At 39.3% G+C, this 21,586-nt stretch overlaps 1 pseudogene; it reads right to left on the reverse strand.

Moving 5' to 3' along the window:
• Positions 1-19,961, reverse strand: part of LOC140549162 (uncharacterized) — a 44,928-nt pseudogene extending 24,967 nt beyond the window's left edge.
• Positions 19,962-21,586: the final 1,625 nt, after the last annotated feature.

A 21,586-nucleotide genomic window follows, 5' to 3' on the forward strand; every position in this document is an offset into this window, starting at 1 on the left:
GATGTAGAAAAGACCATGTTTTTTTGTGCCATTCATTCATTTCAGATCATCTGATTCATCATCTATTTCATAAGGAAACCTTTTGCTTACCTTAACCTCCTCCTCAATCTGTCTCTTCAGCTCATCGATTTGCTGAGTGAAAGCCTGTTTGCCTCTGGTCAGCTGAGAAACCAGAGACTCTTTCTCTTCTAGCTGGCGTCCAAACTCACCTGCACATCATTGAACATGACTAAAATGAATTTTCAATCATCTTTATATTTATCAGCATTATCTGCACAGTGGAGAAGTATCTCTGTATGTACCTCATCAGAGTTACAGTAAAGGTAAGAGGTAAAAGGTAACTAAGATTAGGTTTTCTTATGAAAACCTACATGTTTTTACAAGAGATGTAAGTCATTGAATGCAGTAATTGTGGTAAATAACATTTACCGTTCTCAGTCTGGAGCCTAGCCTTCTGAGCACTGAGGTCATTGATTTGGCGCAAATTCTCATCATTTTTGGTCTTGATTTCACTCAGTTGATCCTCAAGGGTTCTGCACATCTTCTCAAGGTTTGTCTGTAAATTCAACAATCATTGCTATTTTAAAGCCAGTTTTAGAGTATATTATTTGTATGTATATGAAATGATTCTGTCTATGTATAAGCTTGGTGTTTGTAACAGAGACCTTGGCCTTAGCAACAGCCTCCATGTTGCTGGAGAGATCATCAATCTCCATTTTGTATTCACTCTTTTCTTTCTCAAGCTTCTGCTTGACACGCTGGAGGTTGTCGATTTGTTCTCCAAGCTCAGCCACGCTGTCGGCCTGCTTCTTGCGGAGGGCAGCGGCAGTTGCCTCATGCTGCAGAGTGGACTCTTCCAGATCACGACGCAGCTTCTGGAACTCAGCTTCACGCTTCTTGTTCATCTCAATCTGAGCAGCAGTTGCTCCTCCAGCCTCCTCAAGCCTCTCGCTGATCTCCTCAAGTTCCCTGGACAGATCAGCTCTCTGTTTCTCAACCTTGGCACGAGCAGCACGCTCAGCCTCAATCTCTTCCTCCAGCTCCTCAATACGAGCCTATTAGTAAAAAGAAATGTTATTTTTTTCATGTTTAAGTATCATGTTTAAATGATAAAAAGCTACATTTGCTCCAAAACTGCCTCATTATAACAGAAACATATAACTACCTGAAGTTCCTTGATCTTCTTCTGAAGCTGAGCACCCAGAGACTGCTCATCTTCAATCTTGCTAAGAAGCTGGCTTATTTCAAAGTCTTTCCTGAGGAAATTAAACAGAATCTGTGTTATATCATACATAGAAAACATCTTATAATAATAAGAAATCTAATTTTGTGTTATTTATTTGTTTCTGTAGTTTTTCTGTTCAAAATTACTTCTTCAGCTTCTCATCAGACTGCTGCTTGTCATTCTCCAGGTCCATGATGGATTCCTGAGACAGTTTCAGGTCACCCTCAAGCTTTCTCTTGGCTCTCTCCAGGTCCATACGGAGCTTCTTCTCTTGCTCCAGAGAACCCTCCAGCTGTAAAAACACAATGCTTGTTTAGAGGTAAGCAGAATTATCTTATGTGAAGTCCAGTTGCATGTTCATGTCATGTAACTCACATCATCCACTTGTTGCTCAAGCTTAGTCTTGGACTTGGTCAGAGTGTTGACTTTGTCCTCCTCTGCCTGAAGATCATCAAGAGTTTGCTGGTGTGCCTCTTGGAGGGCTTTCTTCTCCTTTGTGAGTTTACCAATGCTCTCATCTTGAGCTGCCATCTCCTCAGTGAGGTTCTTGACCTGCATTTTTGATTCCACATTTGACATATTATTAGGAAACCAGTTATTGTTAAATTCAATTTGAATGTATTTCTTTGCTCTCTTGTTGTTCTGACCTTGTTTTCAGTGGCGTGTTTCTCCTTTTCCACTTTAGCCAAGGTAAGCTCCAAGTCATCAATGTCCTTCTTCAGCTCTGAGCACTCATCCTCCAGTTTCCTCTTCTTAGCAGTCAGCTCAGCGTTGATTTCTTCCTCATCCTCCAGTCTCTCAGTGGTCTCTTTGAGTTTAGCCTCAAGCTGGATTTTGCTCTTAATCAGACCCTCACATCTCTCTTCAGCATCTGAAAGATTCTCAGCTTCCTTTTTTTGGAAAAAAATAGATTTAATTATATAAATATCTAATGTACTTTATAAATTTTGGGTTTGGATTATGTTGGTATTGAGGTAATACTGACAGATGCCACTTGAAGCTGCAGATCATTCTTCTCTTGCAGCAGTGACACCATTTTCTCCTCAAGCTCCTTCTTTTTGGCCTCAGCTTTGGCCAGATCTTCTTTGCATTTGATAAAGTCATCTTTCATGTTAGCCAGTTCCTTCTCGGTCTCAGCACTCTTCAGCAGAGGCTTGATCTTGTAGTACACCTTCATCCATGGCCAGTGTTTGACATTCATGAATGAGCGGATGTTGTACTGAAGGGTATAAATGGATTCCCTGGGAAATAAAGTAGTTCATTACACTCTGCTTTTCTGATAATTAACATTGCTATATTTTCTACACTCTTTGATACACAAAGGACACTATTAATTTGATATTGCATAATCTCTTAAAATTTCCGGTTTAATAGTGGTAATATAAATGGCATGAAAACAAATTATGTTTTCCAATATCGTGCAGACTATTCAGATCACATGTCTTTGTAAATACCTCCTCTCCATCATCTTGACAAACTCCCTTCTCATGAGGTATCCACGGCAAAGAGCCTGAGTCATTGTGACCAGACTAGCCAGTTTCTCATCTCGCATCTCTTCAAGAGTACCAAGCAGACCAGCTTTGAAGAACACCTGAATGAAAGGAAAGCAATTTACTACTTGTATCACATTGAGTATTACTTTTTTTATTGATATCTTAAGCTCCTGTGGTAAGTAATCACCTTAGTGTGTCCAAATCTGTACTGGTCATGGTCAACATCAATGGACCCTAGAAGCTTCTCACTGGCCTTCTTGTTGTCAATAAACTGGCCCTCGGGGATGACACTGGCATTCAGCACTTTGTATCTGTGAACACATAAAGGTTTCAACTCTGCTTCATACAAATCGAAAACTACAGCCTTACATTTCTTTATGTTTCTCTCTACCTTTGTTTGAAGTCACCGTAAAGGATTCTGCTGGGGAATCCCTTTCTGCAGATTCTGATACCTTCCAGCACACCATTACATCTCAGCTGGTGGATAACCAGGAAGTTCTCCATGAGACCTGACAATTACAGCAACAATAAACATTAATCTCACAAAATAAATATATGTCATTCCACATAATATGCTTAAACACTCCTTTTCATTGTATTTTTATGTGTTATATTTTACCTGGAGTCTTAGACTCATTAGGAATCAGGCAACGCACAAAGTGAGGATGTGTGCTCCTCAAGTTGGTCATCAGCTTGCCCAAGTTCTCCTGCAGAGTGAACATATTATTGGCATTCTCATATTATAAAGAAATGCGTTGGTGTAATGACCTGTAAATGTAACATACCCTAAACTGTGAGGACACAGTCTGCATGGAACCACCCTTTTTCTTGCCTCCCTTCTTGCCACCAGCCTCTGTGTAAAATAGTTCATTTAGAAATGTGGACAATTTTCAGCAGACAACTAAATGATTTCAGTAAGTATATTATTAAAGAAAAGGAAAATACCTTCAACAACAGGTGGGTAGAGGGTAGCCAGCAGTTTCACTGAGGACTTCTGGTACAGCTGCACAACAGACTCGTTCAGTGGGTCCTTGTTCTTATCCAGCCAGCCAGCAACGTTGTAGTCCACAGTACCAGCATAGTGAACCAGGGAGAAGTGGGCTTCAGCCTTGCCTTTGGCAGGCTTGGGCTTCTGGAAAGCATTGCACTTTCCAAGATGCTGATCATACAGCTTGTTCTTGAAGCTGGTGTCTGTAGCCTTGGGGAACATGCACTCCTCTTCAAGGATGGAGAAGATGCCCATGGGCTGTTTTCAGAAATAAACAGGTTTATGAAGCAATACATTGACTGGAATGCAAATCATGTAGTGTATAAGAATGTACATTATGAACTCACTTTCTCAATGAGCTCAATGCAAGCGGCCAAGTCCATGCCGAAGTCAATGAACTCCCAGACAATGCCCTCCTTTTTGTACTCTTCTTGCTCCAGGACAAACATGTGGTGGTTGAAGAACTGCTGCAGCTTCTCATTGGTGAAGTTGATACACAGCTGCTCCATGCTGTTGAACTACAGGTGTATAAAATAAAGTCAGTAGAGTCTGTGTTCAGCATGATCTGATCAAATGTAGCTGGTGATCATTGAACAAACTTACATCAAAGATTTCAAATCCAGCAATGTCCAGCACACCAATGAAGAAATTTCTGGCTTGTTTTGTGTCCAACATCTGGTTGATACGAATGACCATCCACAAGAACATCCTCTCATAGATGGATTTGGCCAAGGCGCTCACAGAATTGTAGACCTAAAAAAAAAAAAGAAAGATTTTATTTCCTGAACATCTTATTTTTCTATTAATATTTTTCCATCTCAATAAACCATTATTATGAAACATTTTGTAGTAAATATGAATATTACCTGTGGCACGGTCTGCCCCTTTGTGACAAACTCATTTCCGACCTTCACTCTTGGGTAGCACAAAGCCTTCAGCATATCAGCTGAGTTCAAGCCCAGAAGATAGGCAACTTTGTCAGCCTCTGTTAGGAGCAGCACAAATATGCACCATCAGTCACTATGATCCATTTTCATTTGTGCTTAATAACCAGAGCAAATTTGCAGTTTGAACAAAAACACAACCTCTGAGTAACAGTCTCACCCTCTGTGCCGTCAGGCTCAGCCTGCTCCTCACGCTGCTTTTGCTTGAACTTCATGTTACCATGATGGAGGACAGCTCCAGTAAATTTGTAGATGCCCATCTTCTCCTCAGCCGTGAAGCCCAGAATGTCAATAGCAGTCTGAACAATAAAAATCATCATTATAAAAATGTCATGAATGAAAAGATCAAATTAATAATCTGTCATTGCTTTGGTTTCAACAGCATATTACATCTGTGGCAACCAGCTCTTCCTTGTCATCAATGCTTGCCACTGTGATCTGACCCTGACTGCACATGGGGAAGTCATAGGGGTTGGTGGTGATGAGTGTCATTTCTGCAACACAGAGACTTCATTTTAAACTGGTTCACAGATATTTTGGTATATTTTGGGACAGAAAAAGGTAAGAAATGCAGTTTCTGGATAGTGTCCTACCAATCAACTCAGGCTTATGGTTGGTCATCATCTGGTAGAAGATGTGGTAGCCTCTCTCATCTGGAAGCTGGAATGTTACTCTAGACTTCTCCAGCAGATCTGTTCAGACAATTCAGGAATTTTATCTACTAATTATCAACAGACCGATCTGTAGAATTACACTTTTAATGTAAAAATGAGTAACTTACAGGTCTCAATATCAGCACTGGCCAGTTTGCCACTTGTGCCAAAGTGGATTCTGATGAATTTACCCTTTTTAGAACAAAAATAAAATATGGTGAGAATAAAGTTGTAGAGTGGGAACATCACTAAACTCCTCAATAATTTTGTTAGGCTGAAACGTGTTGAAGTGAATTACTTACAAAACGAGAGGAGTTGTCATTTCTCACAGTCTTGGCATTACCATAGGCCTCAAGCAGAGGGTTAGCAGCAATGATCTGATCCTCAAGAGATCCCTGCAGCACACAAAAATGTATCATTTTAATGAGTGTTTTAAAGTTTGGTGATCTTACAGGTAAGTGTTTTTAGTTATAGATGTATATTTTACCTGCATTTTGCCGGAAGCTTGCTCCTTCTTCTTGTCACCTTGTACTGCAACTGTTGCAAAGTACTGGATGACACGCTTGGTGTTCACAGTCTTTCCAGCACCGGATTCTCCGCTGGTTTAGACAAAATGAAAATTAGTCTTTAAAGCTGTGTAACATAAGTAGATGCAGCAGTTTGAAAAAAATCTGTAATGTATACTTACGTAATCAGGACTGACTGGTTCTCTCTGTCTGTTAGATAAAAATATAATATTGTAAATATATAGTAAATATAGTAGTCACATGTTCTGTATGCATATATTTTTTTTATCTCAGAAGTTTTTCTCGATATGATCTTACCAGTAAGCATGAACTGATAGGCATTATCAGAGACAGAGAAGATGTGGGGTGGGGCCTCCATGCGCTTTTTGCCTCTGTAGGCAGCCACCACTTCTGCATCATACACTGGGAGCCACTTGTAGGGGTTCACAGTAGCGCAGAACAATCCAGAGTAGGTCTGAAGCAGATATGTACAGATCATTGTTATTAAGCTACAAAATTACAGTTCTTAGAAATTGGCACTACATGATTTTGCTATTAACCAGTGAAGCTGTGCTACTTATGACTTACGTAGATCATCCATGCTGCATAACGCTCTTTGAGGTTATAGAGCACAGAGGCTTCATTGAGATGGGTCATCATGGCCATGTCCTCAATCTTGTCGAATTTGGGAGGATTCATGGGGCTGACATCATCCTCCTTAACTGTTCTCTCCTGTTAGTGAATAGGATAAGGTATGGTTAGTTCATTAGACAGAAATGATGATACAGTAATGTATATTTCTGCAATAACTCTCACCTCCTTGGTGTTGAGCAGTTCAACAGTGACTTTGCCACCGTCTCTGCTCTTGATTGTAGCCTTCAGGTACAGCTCTTTTGTATCAGCTACATAGCAAGCAGTCTTTGCATCGAAGGGCTTGCTTTGAGCCTCAATTCTCTCCTTCTCAGGCTTTCGGAGGTAGACAGCAGCTTTGCCGTAAACGGCCATCTCCGCATCCGTACTCATGGTGGCGGCTTACTGTTAATTCGCCAATGATACATAAAATTACTTTTACATCTGATAAGTTCATTATATTTAAAAACATGCATTCTGTTTATATACTTTACAAAGCCTCTAATGAGCCGTAGATGCAACTATTTGTGTGATCCACATGTATACAAAACCAGAATTCAGTTCACTTCTAATTTTATTGTTTTATATCTTTTGTAGGATCATGTCTACATTCAGTACTAGGTTTTAATGTAATATTATTTTAAGAATCTTCGTGTAGTGTTATTCTGAAACTGCTAGCCAATGTAAATCTAGGCGTGTGTTAAGAATAAATGAAAGTCATTGCATGTTTTGCATACAATACATACATTTTCTCTAAAGCTCTGATTATTATTTAAATTGTATTGTTTATATTTGTAGGAGAAGCCATGTATCTCACTTTTTTCTCGCCTGAGACCAGATGAAATTTCCACAGCCCTTGAAATGAAAATACTGAAATGAATTTCATGCGCAGTTACTTCTATTACAAGTACCATAGATTTCAGTAACAGGTCATGCAGTCTCTTACCACTGGCAGCAACTTCTCAGGTCTCCTCTGCAGCCCTTGCAGCTCCCCTCAAGCTTATATTAAGGTCAATGTGCATACTAAGCAGAATCCATTAAAGGCAGGCTCAGACCTTTTGATTTATTTTAAGGTATCATAAAACTGCCTGCCTTACTGGTTCTCGAGTTTGCTATCCTAGTTAAATGGTGTATATGTATTCAACCTACATCAAAGTCTACTTAATGCTTTTAGTATGTGTATAATTTATTTGTAAATCATTTAGGAGTATGCTTGTGGTCAATTTCAGACCTTTTTTATTGTAAAATTAATTGCTTAATAATTTTAATTTTTATTATTTTTCATTTGTCATTTTTTAATTTATTCATTTAATTTGTTACTAATTCATGACATGCTAGGAGAATTTGGGAAACGCATACAAGACAACTTGCACAAACATAATTCTGCATTAAATATTTCAGTAATTTTCAGTCAGGAATACATTTAAATAAATATTACTTAACTCATTGACAAGCATTAAGATGATTTAAAACCTATTATTAACCTCCTGAAGTAGCCTGTTCGGTTCCAAAGAACACATGATTCCCTTTTTGGATGAAGTGGTGCATGCAATGTTTATGGCTACAATCCAAATGTAAGGGACAGATTCATTACAAGGAATGTAGGCTTTTTGCCATGGTCCTTGCTTAGATATTTACAGTTAATTTCTATATATGACATGATTTTATTCTACCATTTTAATATCTTTAATATTAGTTAAATGTATTTATTTGTACGTTTTTAATAAAATTGACAGTGTTCAGAATACTATCAGTTCAGTTTTTTTTTTTTTTTTCATTTTAATGCTGGCTACAGCAAATACATCTTTCATATTTTTCCCTCGTTGCAGCAGACATGGTTTGACAAGTCTTTCTTATCTTACCTTGACCTCTTTCTTTAAAACATCCACTGATGGGCCAGTAGGTCCAAACGTCCATTCCTTACATCGTTGACTTAATAATCATGTTTTTTAATTGCTAATTTAAGGGATATGCAAGCATTACCTGGCATTAGAATTGCATTATAATAGGTCAGTAACATTAAATGTAGGACTTTCATTTTCCACAAGCTAGTTTAGGAAAGCTTCTGTCTTGTTTGTTAGATTGACGTGTGTACATTCAGCTATGAGGCAGTAGACCACATAAATTCAAGGTGGGCCTGTGCTGAAGCACTTAGCACTTGTCCTCTTTTGTATTAGTCACTCCAAAGAAACATTCAAGAGATCTAAAACCATACACACGGGTAAGAGGTTTTGTTCATATATATTTTCCTTATATCATTATTTTCTGAATCATTTGTTCTCACAGTTCTCTATAGGATAAGACAACCTTAATTGACAAAGCATTTTTATCTCTGCATGCCAAATATAAGACACAAGACAAGTACATTGTAAAAGTAATAGGAAAGCAAAGTTTATTATTTCAGTTTTTCCTTTGAAGGCCAGCAAAGCCATGGAAATGATCTACAGCAGGTCACGTAGCAATAAAACTAGCATGAGGGGATTTGCGGTCTACTCACTTTCCAGCCATTTGGAACCTGGCCTGGTTAGAAACTTGAAAGCTAAGGAGGCAGATGCTGCAGAAACACTGGGAGAGCCATAACTAAAGCACTACAACACTATCAACACTAGAAAAAGTCCCTTTTTCCTGAAGAAGCTTTTGGCCCTTGGGGCTGTATAGTAAGCTTGATGGCGGTCTGAGACGTTTGATCTGAAAGAAGGAGGCGTGTCTGGTTTGTACGGTGCAGAGTCTATTTGTAAATATTACAACATTGCAGATGCACACAGTCAAAATATGATTTGAAGTGTTTTAGACATTAGCAAATTCCTGCCCTTAAAACAAAATCATTTTCACACTAACACCTTAAAATGTTTTGAGTGTACCGGTTGCTTTTAATGCAACTGATGTTTGCTGCTTTTTGCAAAATGTTAATAGGTGCTGACTTTAAATCTGCAACAAATTACCATTGACTATTTTTATATATGAGAAATATTTATAATTAATCTGTAGTTCAGATTTTATTTGTATGAAAGACTGTGTTAGTTTGTGATGTTTAAGTTCCTCTGGTGGGTTTTGTGACTTGAGCAGACATATCCATGTCTGTCCCAGTCCCAGTGCTTGCAAGTCATGTGAAACTGAAGCATAAGAGATTTGGAGACTCTGAGAATGAAAGGATACCTATGGAAAATGACTAAGTGAAGCACAGCACTATCAGCACTAGACAAAGTCTGGTGGAAAAAAGTCCCTTTTTCCTGAAGAAGCTTTTGGCCTTTGGCCTTTTGGGTTTTGTGACTTGAGCACTGGAGCAATTCAGTCTTGCTGCTGTACAAGGTGCTATGCATCTCGCATTTGCAGATAATGTAAACACTGCTCAATAATGTTGAAAAAAGCTGGAAATTGAACTTATACCACTTACACATACTGTGTACATTTTCCTCATAAAACAGCAGAGCTCAACCAGTCAACAGGAAACATTAACCAAGATATATCTCATTTGCTATCTGACATGCTTTGTGTTATGAATGACTTGAACACAAGTGATTGATGCAGTTATATACAATTTTATTAAACAGGATTTGACAAAGTTATTCTGGTACAGTCATATTGTACAACCACAGCAGAATCCCGCCTTAGAGATTTACTCTTCTTTGGCCTAGGGAAGAGAGAACGTATTTGTTAACCCTCATGTTGACATTGAGTATGTGCTATGAGTATGCCTTAGTGAGTAAAAGTCTTTGTCTACATCACCTTGCCACTATCACGGCTCTTGGCTCTGAGCTTGTTGACTTGAGACTCAGCAATGTCAGCACGCTCCTCAGCCTCCTCCAGGTCATGCTGCACCTTCCTGAGCTTGGACAAGTGGCCATTGGCTTGTTCCTCCTAAATGTAGAATTGTTGCACATTTGCAATTTAGTTTTGTGATATTTTTATTTTTTAGCAAAGACATTATTTCCTGTACCAATGTGCCTCAAGAAATGTGACTCACAGCCTCCTCAGCTTGTCTCTTGTAAGCCTTGACCTTCAGCTGCAGCTTGTCAACCAGATCCTGGAGTCTGGTGAGATTCTTCTTGTCTTCCTCAGTCTACAGATCATACAGCTATTAGTTTATATTAATGAGAAAAGTACCCTCATGATTTAACATGGACATGAAGATTACACATACCTGGTAAGTGAGTTCCTTCACTCTTCTCTCGTATTTGCGGACACCCTTAACAGCATCAACTCCACGTCTCTGTTCAGCCTCAACCTCAGCTTCCAGCTCGCGCACCTGGATTAGTTCATACATATATACATAAAAACTCTTTAGGTTATATTTAATGAAACAAACATCACTGACAATATATCTGATGTTCAAAGACCGTAACTGAGCACTGAGTAAATATTAGCATCCAGGTTAGACTAACCCTGGACTCCAGTTTCTGGAGTTGTTTCTTTCCACCCTTCATGGCCAGATTCTCAGCCTCATCCAGGCGGTGCTGCAGGTCCTTCACTGTGACCTCCATGTTCTTCTTCATCCTCTCAAGGTGAGCACTGGTGTCCTGCTCCTTTTTGAGTTCCTCTGCCATCATGGCAGCCTGACCAGTCAAACAAAATGTGATCAGATTTTGGAGTAAAGCATAAAACAAGACCATCAACTAAATGAGGAAAAGCACTCACATCAGTGATAGCTTTCTTGGCCTTATCCTCTGCATTTCTTGCTTCCTGCACAGTGTCATCAACCTCACTTTGGATTTGAACAAGGTCAGCCTCAAGCTTCTTCTTGGTGTTCATCAGACTTGTGTTCTGGAATAAATTATGTAAATCATTAATAATTTTCCCAAACAGGTGTTCATTTCTCAATAGTGTAACAAGACAGTTAAAATACCTGAGAGTGAAGCAGTCCAACACGCTCACTAGCATCCACCAGCTCTTGCTCAGCCACCTTACGACCTCTCTCTGTCTGCTCCAGGGCAGCTCTGAGCTCCTCAATTTCAGCCAACATCAGAGTGTTCCTGCGCTCCACCATGGCCACCTGCTCCTTCATGTCTTCTTGTCCCCTCAAAGCATCATCAAGGTGCAGTTGGGCATCCTACAGATCAGAAAAGATACAAATGCAACATACTGCATTAGATTGAGGTGACCCATCTGAGATGACTCATAACATGTATGCGGTCACTTTGCAAACAACAGTAAAATAGGTAAAAAACTGTGAAACATTTGGGCCTGTAAATATTCTAGGTACAAATAAAGGTGGGTAGCCTATTAAACAAAGGTTTGTATTTTAAAGGCTAATACCTTCAGTTGTCCCTGCACATTCCTCAGCTGTTTCTGGGCCTCAGAAGCTTGGCGATTGGCGTGGCTCAGCTGAATTTCCATCTCATTGAGATCTCCTTCCATCTTCTTCTTGATTCTCAAAGCATCATTCCTGCTCCTGACCTCAGAGTCCAGAGTGCTCTGCATGGATTCAATCACTCTCTGGCTGTTCCTCTTGATCTGCTCAATCTCCTCATCCTTCTCTGCAAGCTTCCTGTCAATCTCACCCTTGACCTGGTTGAGCTCAAGCTGGACACGAAGAATCTTGGACTCCTCATGCTCCAGAGTGCCCTGTAAAAGTGTTAGGTAAGTTCAGTTTTCTTCAGTTGAGTATACTGGTTTCAAACAAACTTAGATGAGCACAAACACATTAACACAAATTACAGCAGTTTACTGTTTTCATTTAGTGTATGAATCTACCTCAGCCTCTTCCAGGGCAGTCTGAATCTCTGCCTTCTCAGTCTCTACTGTCTTCTTGGCCTTCTCCAGCTCATGAATGCTCTTTCCAGTCTCACCAATCTGTTCAGTCAGGTCTGAGATCTCCTCTGTAATGAAATGACAACACAGTTTATTTTAATTAATATTTCTAACACATATTTTTATCTGTGAAGAACATAAATTCTAGTAATTTAGTAAAAACAGCATCTAAAATATTTCTGGACTGTTGTAACATACGTTGCAGATTCTTGTTCTCTCTCTTGAGGGTCTCCAGTTGGTCAAGAGCTTCCTCATAAGAGTTCTTCATCTTGAAGAGCTCAGTGCTGAGAGCACGAGCCTCCTTCTGGGCTCCCTCCAGCTCTGCCTGACCCTCCTCATACTTCTGCTTCCATTCTGCCAACACCTGTTTGTAGAGACACAATCCTCTATTCAGAAAACATAATATGTAACCACCAATACAATGATGAGTCTATGTCAAATGATTATATCACTGAATTATTGCAAAAGTTTACCTTGTCAAAGTTCCTCTGTTTCTTGTCAAGGTTGGCAGCCAAGGCATTGGCTCTTTCCACATCAATCATGAGGTCCTCCACCTCACCGTGGAGTCTCTGCTTGGTCTTCTCTAGAGAGGCACACTTGGAGTTCACAGCCTCAATCTGTTCCTCAGCCTCCTGCAGACGCTGTGCCAGCTTCTTCCTATTAAGATTTCATAATAGTTTTGAATGTTTGTTTTAGAGGTGTGAATATTTTCTGTAAATGATGAACATCTGTATCCATAAACAATACAATAAATCAGCTATTTGTTCCTACTTTGACTCTTCAAGCTCCTCAGTGCGTTGAATGGCATCAGTTTCATATTTAGACCTCCACTGGGCAACCTCACTGTTGGCCTTGGACATTGAGCGTTGAAGCTCAGCCTTTGCTTCCTGCTCCTCCTCAAACTGCTCCCTGAGAAGGTCACAGTCATGACGAGCAGACTGCAGTCCGTGGGCCAGGGCATTCTTTGCCTGTGATGTAGAAAAGACCATGTTTTTTTGTGCCATTCATTCATTTCAGATCATCTGATTCATCATCTATTTCATAAGGAAACCTTTTGCTTACCTTAACCTCCTCCTCAATCTGTCTCTTCAGCTCATCGATTTGCTGAGTGAAAGCCTGTTTGCCTCTGGTCAGCTGAGAAACCAGAGACTCTTTCTCTTCTAGCTGGCGTCCAAACTCACCTGCACATCATTGAACATGACTAAAATGAATTTTCAATCATCTTTATATTTATCAGCATTATCTGCACAGTGGAGAAGTATCTCTGTATGTACCTCATCAGAGTTACAGTAAAGGTAAGAGGTAAAAGGTAACTAAGATTAGGTTTTCTTATGAAAACCTACATGTTTTTACAAGAGAATGTAAGTCATTGAATGCAGTAATTGTGGTAAATAACATTTACCGTTCTCAGTCTGGAGCCTAGCCTTCTGAGCACTGAGGTCATTGATTTGGCGCAAATTCTCATCATTTTTGGTCTTGATTTCACTCAGTTGATCCTCAAGGGTTCTGCACATCTTCTCAAGGTTTGTCTGTAAATTCAACAATCATTGCTATTTTAAAGCCAGTTTTAGAGTATATTATTTGTATGTATATGAAATGATTCTGTCTATGTATAAGCTTGGTGTTTGTAACAGAGACCTTGGCCTTAGCAACAGCCTCCATGTTGCTGGAGAGATCATCAATCTCCATTTTGTATTCACTCTTTTCTTTCTCAAGCTTCTGCTTGACACGCTGGAGGTTGTCGATTTGTTCTCCAAGCTCAGCCACGCTGTCGGCCTGCTTCTTGCGGAGGGCAGCGGCAGTTGCCTCATGCTGCAGAGTGGACTCTTCCAGATCACGACGCAGCTTCTGGAACTCAGCTTCACGCTTCTTGTTCATCTCAATCTGAGCAGCAGTTGCTCCTCCAGCCTCCTCAAGCCTCTCACTGATCTCCTCAAGTTCCCTGGACAGATCAGCTCTCTGCTTCTCAACCTTGGCACGAGCAGCACGCTCAGCCTCAATCTCTTCCTCCAGCTCCTCAATACGAGCCTATTAGTAAAAAGAAATGTTATTTTTTTCATGTTTAAGTATCATGTTTAAATGATAAAAAGCTACATTTGTTCCAAAACTGCCTCATTATAACAGAAACATATAACTACCTGAAGTTCCTTGATCTTCTTCTGAAGCTGAGCACCCAGAGACTGCTCATCTTCAATCTTGCTAAGAAGCTGGCTTATTTCAAAGTCTTTCCTGAGGAAATTAAACAGAATCTGTGTTATATCATACACAGAAAACATCTTATAATAATAAGAAATCAAATTTTGTGTTATTTATTTGTTTCTGTAGTTTTTCTGTTTAAAATTACTTCTTCAGCTTCTCATCAGACTGCTGCTTGTCATTCTCCAGGTCCATGATGGATTCCTGAGACAGTTTCAGGTCACCCTCAAGCTTTCTCTTGGCTCTCTCCAGGTCCATACGGAGCTTCTTCTCTTGCTCCAGAGAACCCTCCAGCTGTAAAAACACAATGCTTGTTTAGAGGTAAGCAGAATTATCTTATGTGAAGTCCAGTTGCATGTTCATGTCATGTAACTCACATCATCCACTTGTTGCTCAAGCTTAGTCTTGGACTTGGTCAGAGTGTTGACTTTGTCCTCCTCTGCCTGAAGATCATCAAGAGTTTGCTGGTGTGCCTCTTGGAGGGCTTTCTTCTCCTTTGTGAGTTTAGCAATGCTCTCATCTTGAGCTGCCATCTCCTCAGTGAGGTTCTTGACCTGCATTTTTGATTCCACATTTGACATATTATTAGGAAACCAGTTATTGTTAAATTCGATTTGAATGTATTTCTTTGCTCTATTGAAGTTCTGACCTTGTTTTCAGTGGCATGTTTCTCCTTCTCCACTTTAGCCAAGGTAAGCTCCAAGTCATCAATGTCCTTTTTCAGCTCTGAGCACTCATCCTCCAGTTTCCTCTTCTTAGCAGTCAGCTCAGCGTTGATTTCTTCTTCATCCTCCAGTCTCTCAGTGGTCTCTTTGAGTTTAGCCTCAAGCTGGATTTTGCTCTTAATCAGACCCTCACATCTCTCCTCAGCATCTGAAAGATTCTCAGATTCCTGAAAAAGAATTCATTAAACAAACATCTCATAAATATCTACTGTACTTTATAGAATTTTGGGATTGGATTATGTTGGTATTGAGGTAATACTGACAGATGCCACTTGAAGCTGCAGATCATTCTTCTCTTGCAGCAGTGACACCATTTTCTCTTCAAGCTCCTTCTTTTTGGCCTCAGCTTTGGCCAGATCTTCCTTGCATTTTGCAAAGTCCTCTTTCATGGTGGCCAGTTCCTTCTCGGTCTCAGCACTCTTCAGCAAAGGCTTGATCTTGTAGTACACCTTCATCCATGGCCAGTGTTTGACATTCATGAATGAGCGGATGTTGTACTGGAGGGTATAAATGGATTCCCTGGGAAATAAAATAGTTTATTTTCCAAAAACTTTTGCTGATGACACTGTAACACCATTTGTTGTCTTAAACTGTTTTCTTTTAACTTTTGCTTTGGTATTATTTAGTGTTCATACAAGTTTTATAATAAGTCTTTGTCATTGTTCCAGACCAGAGATGTCTTTGTAAATACCTCCTCTCCATCATCTTGACAAACTCCCTTCTCATGAGGTATCCACGGCAAAGAGCCTGAGTCATTGTGACCAGACTAGCCAGTTTCTCATCTCGCATCTCTTCAAGAGTACCAAGCAGACCAGCTTTGAAGAACACCTGAATGAAAGGAGAGCAATTTACTACTTGTATCACATTGGGTATTACTTTTTTTATTGATATCTTAAGCTTCTGTGGTAAGTAATCACCTTAGTGTGTCCAAATCTGTACTGGTCATGGTCAATATCAATGGACCCTAGAAGCTTCTCACAGGCCTTCTTGTTGTCAATAAACTGGCCCTCGGGGATGACACTGGCATTCAGCACTTTGTATCTGTGAACACATAAAGGTTTCAACTCTGCTTCATACAAAACGAAAACTACAGCCTTACATTTCTTCACGTTTCTCTCTACCTTTGTTTGAAGTCACCGTAAAGGATTCTGCTGGGGAATCCCTTTCTGCAGATTCTGATACCTTCCAGCACACCGTTACATCTCAGCTGGTGGATAACCAGGAAGTTCTCCATGAGACCTGGTAAATATAGCAACGATAAACATTAATCTCACAAAATAAATATACTTAATTTCACATAATATGCTTAAACAGTCCTTTTCATGGCATTTTATGTGTTATATTTTACCTGGAGTCTTAGACTCATTAGGAATCAGGCAACGCACAAAGTGAGGATGTGTACTCCTCAAGTTGGTCATCAGCTTGCCCAAGTTCTCCTGCAGAGTGAACATATTATTGGCATTCGCATATTATAAAGAAATGCTTTAATGTAATGACCTGTAAATGTAACATACTCTAAACTGTGAAGACACTGTCTGCATGGAACCACCCTTCTTCTTGCCTCCCTTCTTGCCACCAGTCTCTGTGTAAAATAGTTCATTTAGAAATGTGAACAATTTTTTGGGGAAAATTAAATGAGTCTAGTAAGTATATTATTAAAGAAAAGGAAAATACCTTCAACAACGGGTGGGTAGAGGGTAGCCAGCAGTTTCACTGAGGACTTCTGGTACAGCTGCACAACAGACTCGTTCAGTGGGTCCTTGTTCTTATCCAGCCAGCCAGCAATGTTGTAGTCCACAGTACCAGCATAGTGAACCAGGGAGAAGTGGGCTTCAGCCTTGCCTTTGGCAGGCTTGGGCTTCTGGAAAGCATTGCACTTTCCAAGATGCTGATCATACAGCTTGTTCTTGAAGCTGGTGTCTGTAGCCTTGGGGAACATGCACTCCTCTTCAAGGATGGAGAAGATGCCCATGGGCTGTTTTCAGAAATAAACAGGTTTATGAAGCAATACATTGACTGGAATGCAAATCAGGTAGTGTATATGAATGTACATTATGAACTCACTTTCTCAATGAGCTCAATGCAAGCGGCCAAGTCCATGCCGAAGTCAATGAACTCCCAGACAATACCCTCCTTTTTGTACTCTTCTTGCTCCAGGACGAACATGTGGTGGTTGAAGAACTGCTGCAGCTTCTCATTGGTGAAGTTGATACACAGCTGCTCCATGCTGTTGAACTACAGGTGTATAAAATAGTCAGTAGAGTCCGTGTTCAGCATGATCTGATCAAATGTAGCTTGTGATCACTGAAAAAACTTACATCAAAGATTTCAAATCCAGCAATGTCCAGCACACCAATGAAGAAATTTCTGGCTTGTTTTGTGTCCAACATCTGGTTGATACGAATGACCATCCACAAGAACATCCTCTCATAGATGGATTTGGACAAGGCACTGACAGCATTGTACACCTACAAGTACAATAAATGAAAAATTTGATCGTATTTCCAGAAAAACTTCCTTTATTTTTAAACATTTTATTGTAAATATGAATATTACCTGTGGCACGGTCTGCCCCTTTGTGACAAACTCATTTCCGACCTTAACTCTTGGGTAGCACAAAGCCTTCAGCATTTCAGCTGAGTTCAAGCCCAGAAGATAGGCAATTTTGTCAGCCTCTGTTAGGAACAGCAAAAATATGCACCATCAGTCACTATGATCCATTTTCATTTGTGTTTAATAACCAGAGCAAATCTGCAGTTTGAACAAAAACACAGAACCTCTGAGTAACAGTCTCACCCTCTGTGCCGTCAGGCTCAGCCTGCTCCTCACGCTGCTTTTGCTTGAACTTCATGTTACCATGATGGAGGACAGCTCCCGTAAATTTGTAGATGCCCATCTTCTCCTCAGCAGTGAAGCCCAGAATGTCAATAGCAGTCTGAACAATAAAAATCATCATTTTAAAAATGTCATGAATAAAAAGATCAAATTAATAATCTGTCATTGCTTTGGTTTCAACAGCATCTTACATCTGTGGCAACCAGCTCTTCCTTGTCATCAATGCTTGCCACTGTGATCTGACCCTGACTGCACATGGGGAAGTCATAGGGGTTGGTGGTGATGAGTGTCATTTCTGCAACACAGAGACTTCATTTTAAACTGGTTCACAGATATTTTGGTATATTTTGGGACAGAAAAAGGTAAGAAATGCAGTTTCTGGATAGTGTCCTACCAATCAACTCAGGCTTATGGTTGGTCATCATCTGGTAGAAGATGTGGTAGCCTCTCTCATCTGGAAGCTGGAATGTTACTCTAGACTTCTCCAGCAGATCTGTTCAGACAATTCAGGAATGTTATCCACTAATTATCAACAGACTGACCCGTAGAATTACACTTTTAATGTAACAATGAGTAACTTACAGGTCTCAATATCAGCACTGGCCAGTTTGCCACTTGTGCCAAAGTGGATTCTGATGAATTTACCCTTTTTAGAACAAAAATAAGAAACGGTGAGAATAAAGTTGTAGAGTGGAAACATCACTAAACTCCTCAACAATTTTGTTAGGCTGAAACGTGTTGAAGTGAATTACTTACAAAACGAGAGGAGTTGTCATTTCTCACAGTCTTGGCATTACCATAGGCCTCAAGCAGAGGGTTAGCAGCAATGATCTGATCCTCAAGAGATCCCTGCAGCACACAAAAATGTATTCTTTTAATGAGTGTTTTAAAGTTTGGTGATCTTACAGGGAAGTGTTTTTAGTTATAGATGTATATTTTACCTGCATTTTGCCGGAAGCTTGCTCCTTCTTCTTGTCACCTTGTACTGCAACTGTGGCAAAGTACTGGATGACACGCTTGGTGTTCACAGTCTTACCAGCACCGGATTCTCCGCTGGTTTAGACAAAATGAAAATTAGTCTTTAAAGCTGTGTAACAGAAGGAGATGCAGCAGTTTGATTTATTTTGAGATATTTTTTCTTGTGGATACTTACGTAATCAGGACAGACTGGTTCTCCCTGTCTATGAGATGAAAATATAGTATTGAGTCACATTACATGAACAAAAATCTTCACTGTTGGAACAAAACCTCTTATCTCCAGAACTTAATGTTGTATTTTCACATTAAAATTTTATATGGTTATATATACTTATTTTCTTTTCTTTATATCTTACCAGTAAGCATGAACTGATAGGCATTATCAGAGACAGAGAAGATGTGGGGTGGGGCCTCCATGCGCTTTTTGCCTCTGTAGGCAGCCACCACTTCTGCATCATACACTGGGAGCCACTTGTAGGGGTTCACAGTAGCGCAGAACAATCCAGAGTAGGTCTGAAACAGATATGTACAGATCGTTGTTATTAAGCTACAAAATTGCAGTTCTTTGGCACTACATGATTTTGCTATTAACTAGTGAAGCTGTGCTACTTACGTAGATCATCCATGCTGCATAACGCTCTTTGAGGTTATAGAGCACAGAGGCTTCATTGAGATGGGTCATCATGGCCATGTCCTCAATCTTGTCGAATTTGGGAGGATTCATGGGGCAGACATCGTCCTCCTTAACTGTTCTCTCCTGTTAGTGAATAAGATAAGGTATGGTTAGACAGAAATGATGACACAGTAATGTATATGTCTGCAATAACTCTCACCTCCTTGGTGTCGAGCAGTTCAACAGTGACTTTGGCTCCGTCTCTGCTCTTGATTGTAGCCTTCAGGTACAGCTCTTTTGCATCAGCTACATAGCAAGCAGTCTTTGCATCGAAGGGCTTGCTTTGAGCCTCAATTCTCTCCTTCTCAGGCTTTCGGAGGTAGACAGCAGCTTTGCCGTAAACGGCCATCTCTGCGTCCGTACTCATGGTGGCGGCTTGCTGTTAATTCACAGATGAGACATAAATTACTGTAAGTATATAATATTTTTAAAAACATGCTTTCTGTTTATATACTTTAAACCGCCTGTTATTGGCTTTAGATGTAACTATTTGTATGTGTTCCATATCCTTACAACACCAAAATTCAGTTCAGTTTTCATATATTTTTTAGTGCTTCCAGTGCTGTGTTGCCTTTGTAGGTCAATGTCTACACTACTATGTTTTTAATGTAATATTATTTTAAGAATGCATCTTCATGAAATTTAAATTTAAATCTGTACAATAAAAATAGGCTTGTATTGTTAGGAATATATGAAACTTCTTTATAGCAATCATAGCAGATACATCATAGCATAACCCAGAGACATGTCTTTGGAGTTGTGATGATAACATTAAAATTATTATTTTTTTAATTCAAAAACTAATATCTCACTTTTTTCTTGCCCGAGAACAGATGAAATTTCCACAGCCCCTAAAATGAAAATAATAAAATTATTTTCATGAACATTTACTCTGGTTACAGATTCATTATCTAAATTACCATTAGATTTCAAAAACAGGTCATGCTGCCTCTTACCACTTACAGGAACTTCTCAGGTCTCCTCTGCAGCCTGTGCAGCTCCCCTCAAGCTTATATTGAGGTGAATGTGCACTCTAAGCAGAATCCATTTAAGGCAGGCTCAGACCTTTTGACTTATTTTAGGGGGTCATAAAACTAACAGCCTTACTGCATTTAACTTTGTTAAATGATCAAATATGTGTTTATCTTACATCAAGTTATCAGTTCTAATTAACCAAAATCTATTAAGATTTTGTTTTTTGTAAATATCATGACATTTTATTTTATGATATCATATCATTTTATGTTATGAGTTCATTCATTAATTGCTTTTATTGATGTGTATCATACAGCTTTGCATTTTATTAATAATATTGATTGTGTTTTTTTTGTTTTGTTTTATTTAGCAGGAACTGTATTAAATGTTAGTTTACACACTACTTTACTTCACTACATTATTTAAAGCCTATTAATATCTTCCCCATGTAGCCTATTTGCTTTCACAGAGGCCCATGACTCCTTTTTTGGATGAAAATATGCAAGTACAATTTTATGGCTACTCTTCAAATAAAAGTGACAGATTCATGGCAAGGCATGTGAGTATGTTGCAAAGGTCACATAGTAAAAGATATTAGCAGCTGATTTCTTTCGATGACTTTTGTTTTAAGTGCTTAAGCCACTACTTTAATATATTCAGTATTGGTCATGTGTATGTATATATTACATAGTTTATACAATTTGATAGTATCAATTATTATACATTTCTTTTTTTTAATTGAATACTTGATTCCACAGAGACATTTCTTCATCTTTCACGTTTTTTTTACTGCAGTCAACATTAAAACATGTATATATTCAATAAATGTATATTCATGTGTTTACATCAGTTTATAAAACTCTCTGTCATCTGTTCCATCACTCATTATTGCTAGCAGAAGACTTGTGCATTTGAAGCTTCATGCAAAAAATTCCATTGTTGAGGAGCCACACGCATGTCTAGAGCAGTGGAACCATATTCACTGTAGTGAAAAATCACATTGAAACTTCATCACAT

Source organism: Salminus brasiliensis, chromosome 1 (genome assembly GCF_030463535.1).
Source record: "Salminus brasiliensis chromosome 1, fSalBra1.hap2, whole genome shotgun sequence".
NCBI lineage: Eukaryota > Metazoa > Chordata > Actinopteri > Characiformes > Bryconidae > Salminus > Salminus brasiliensis.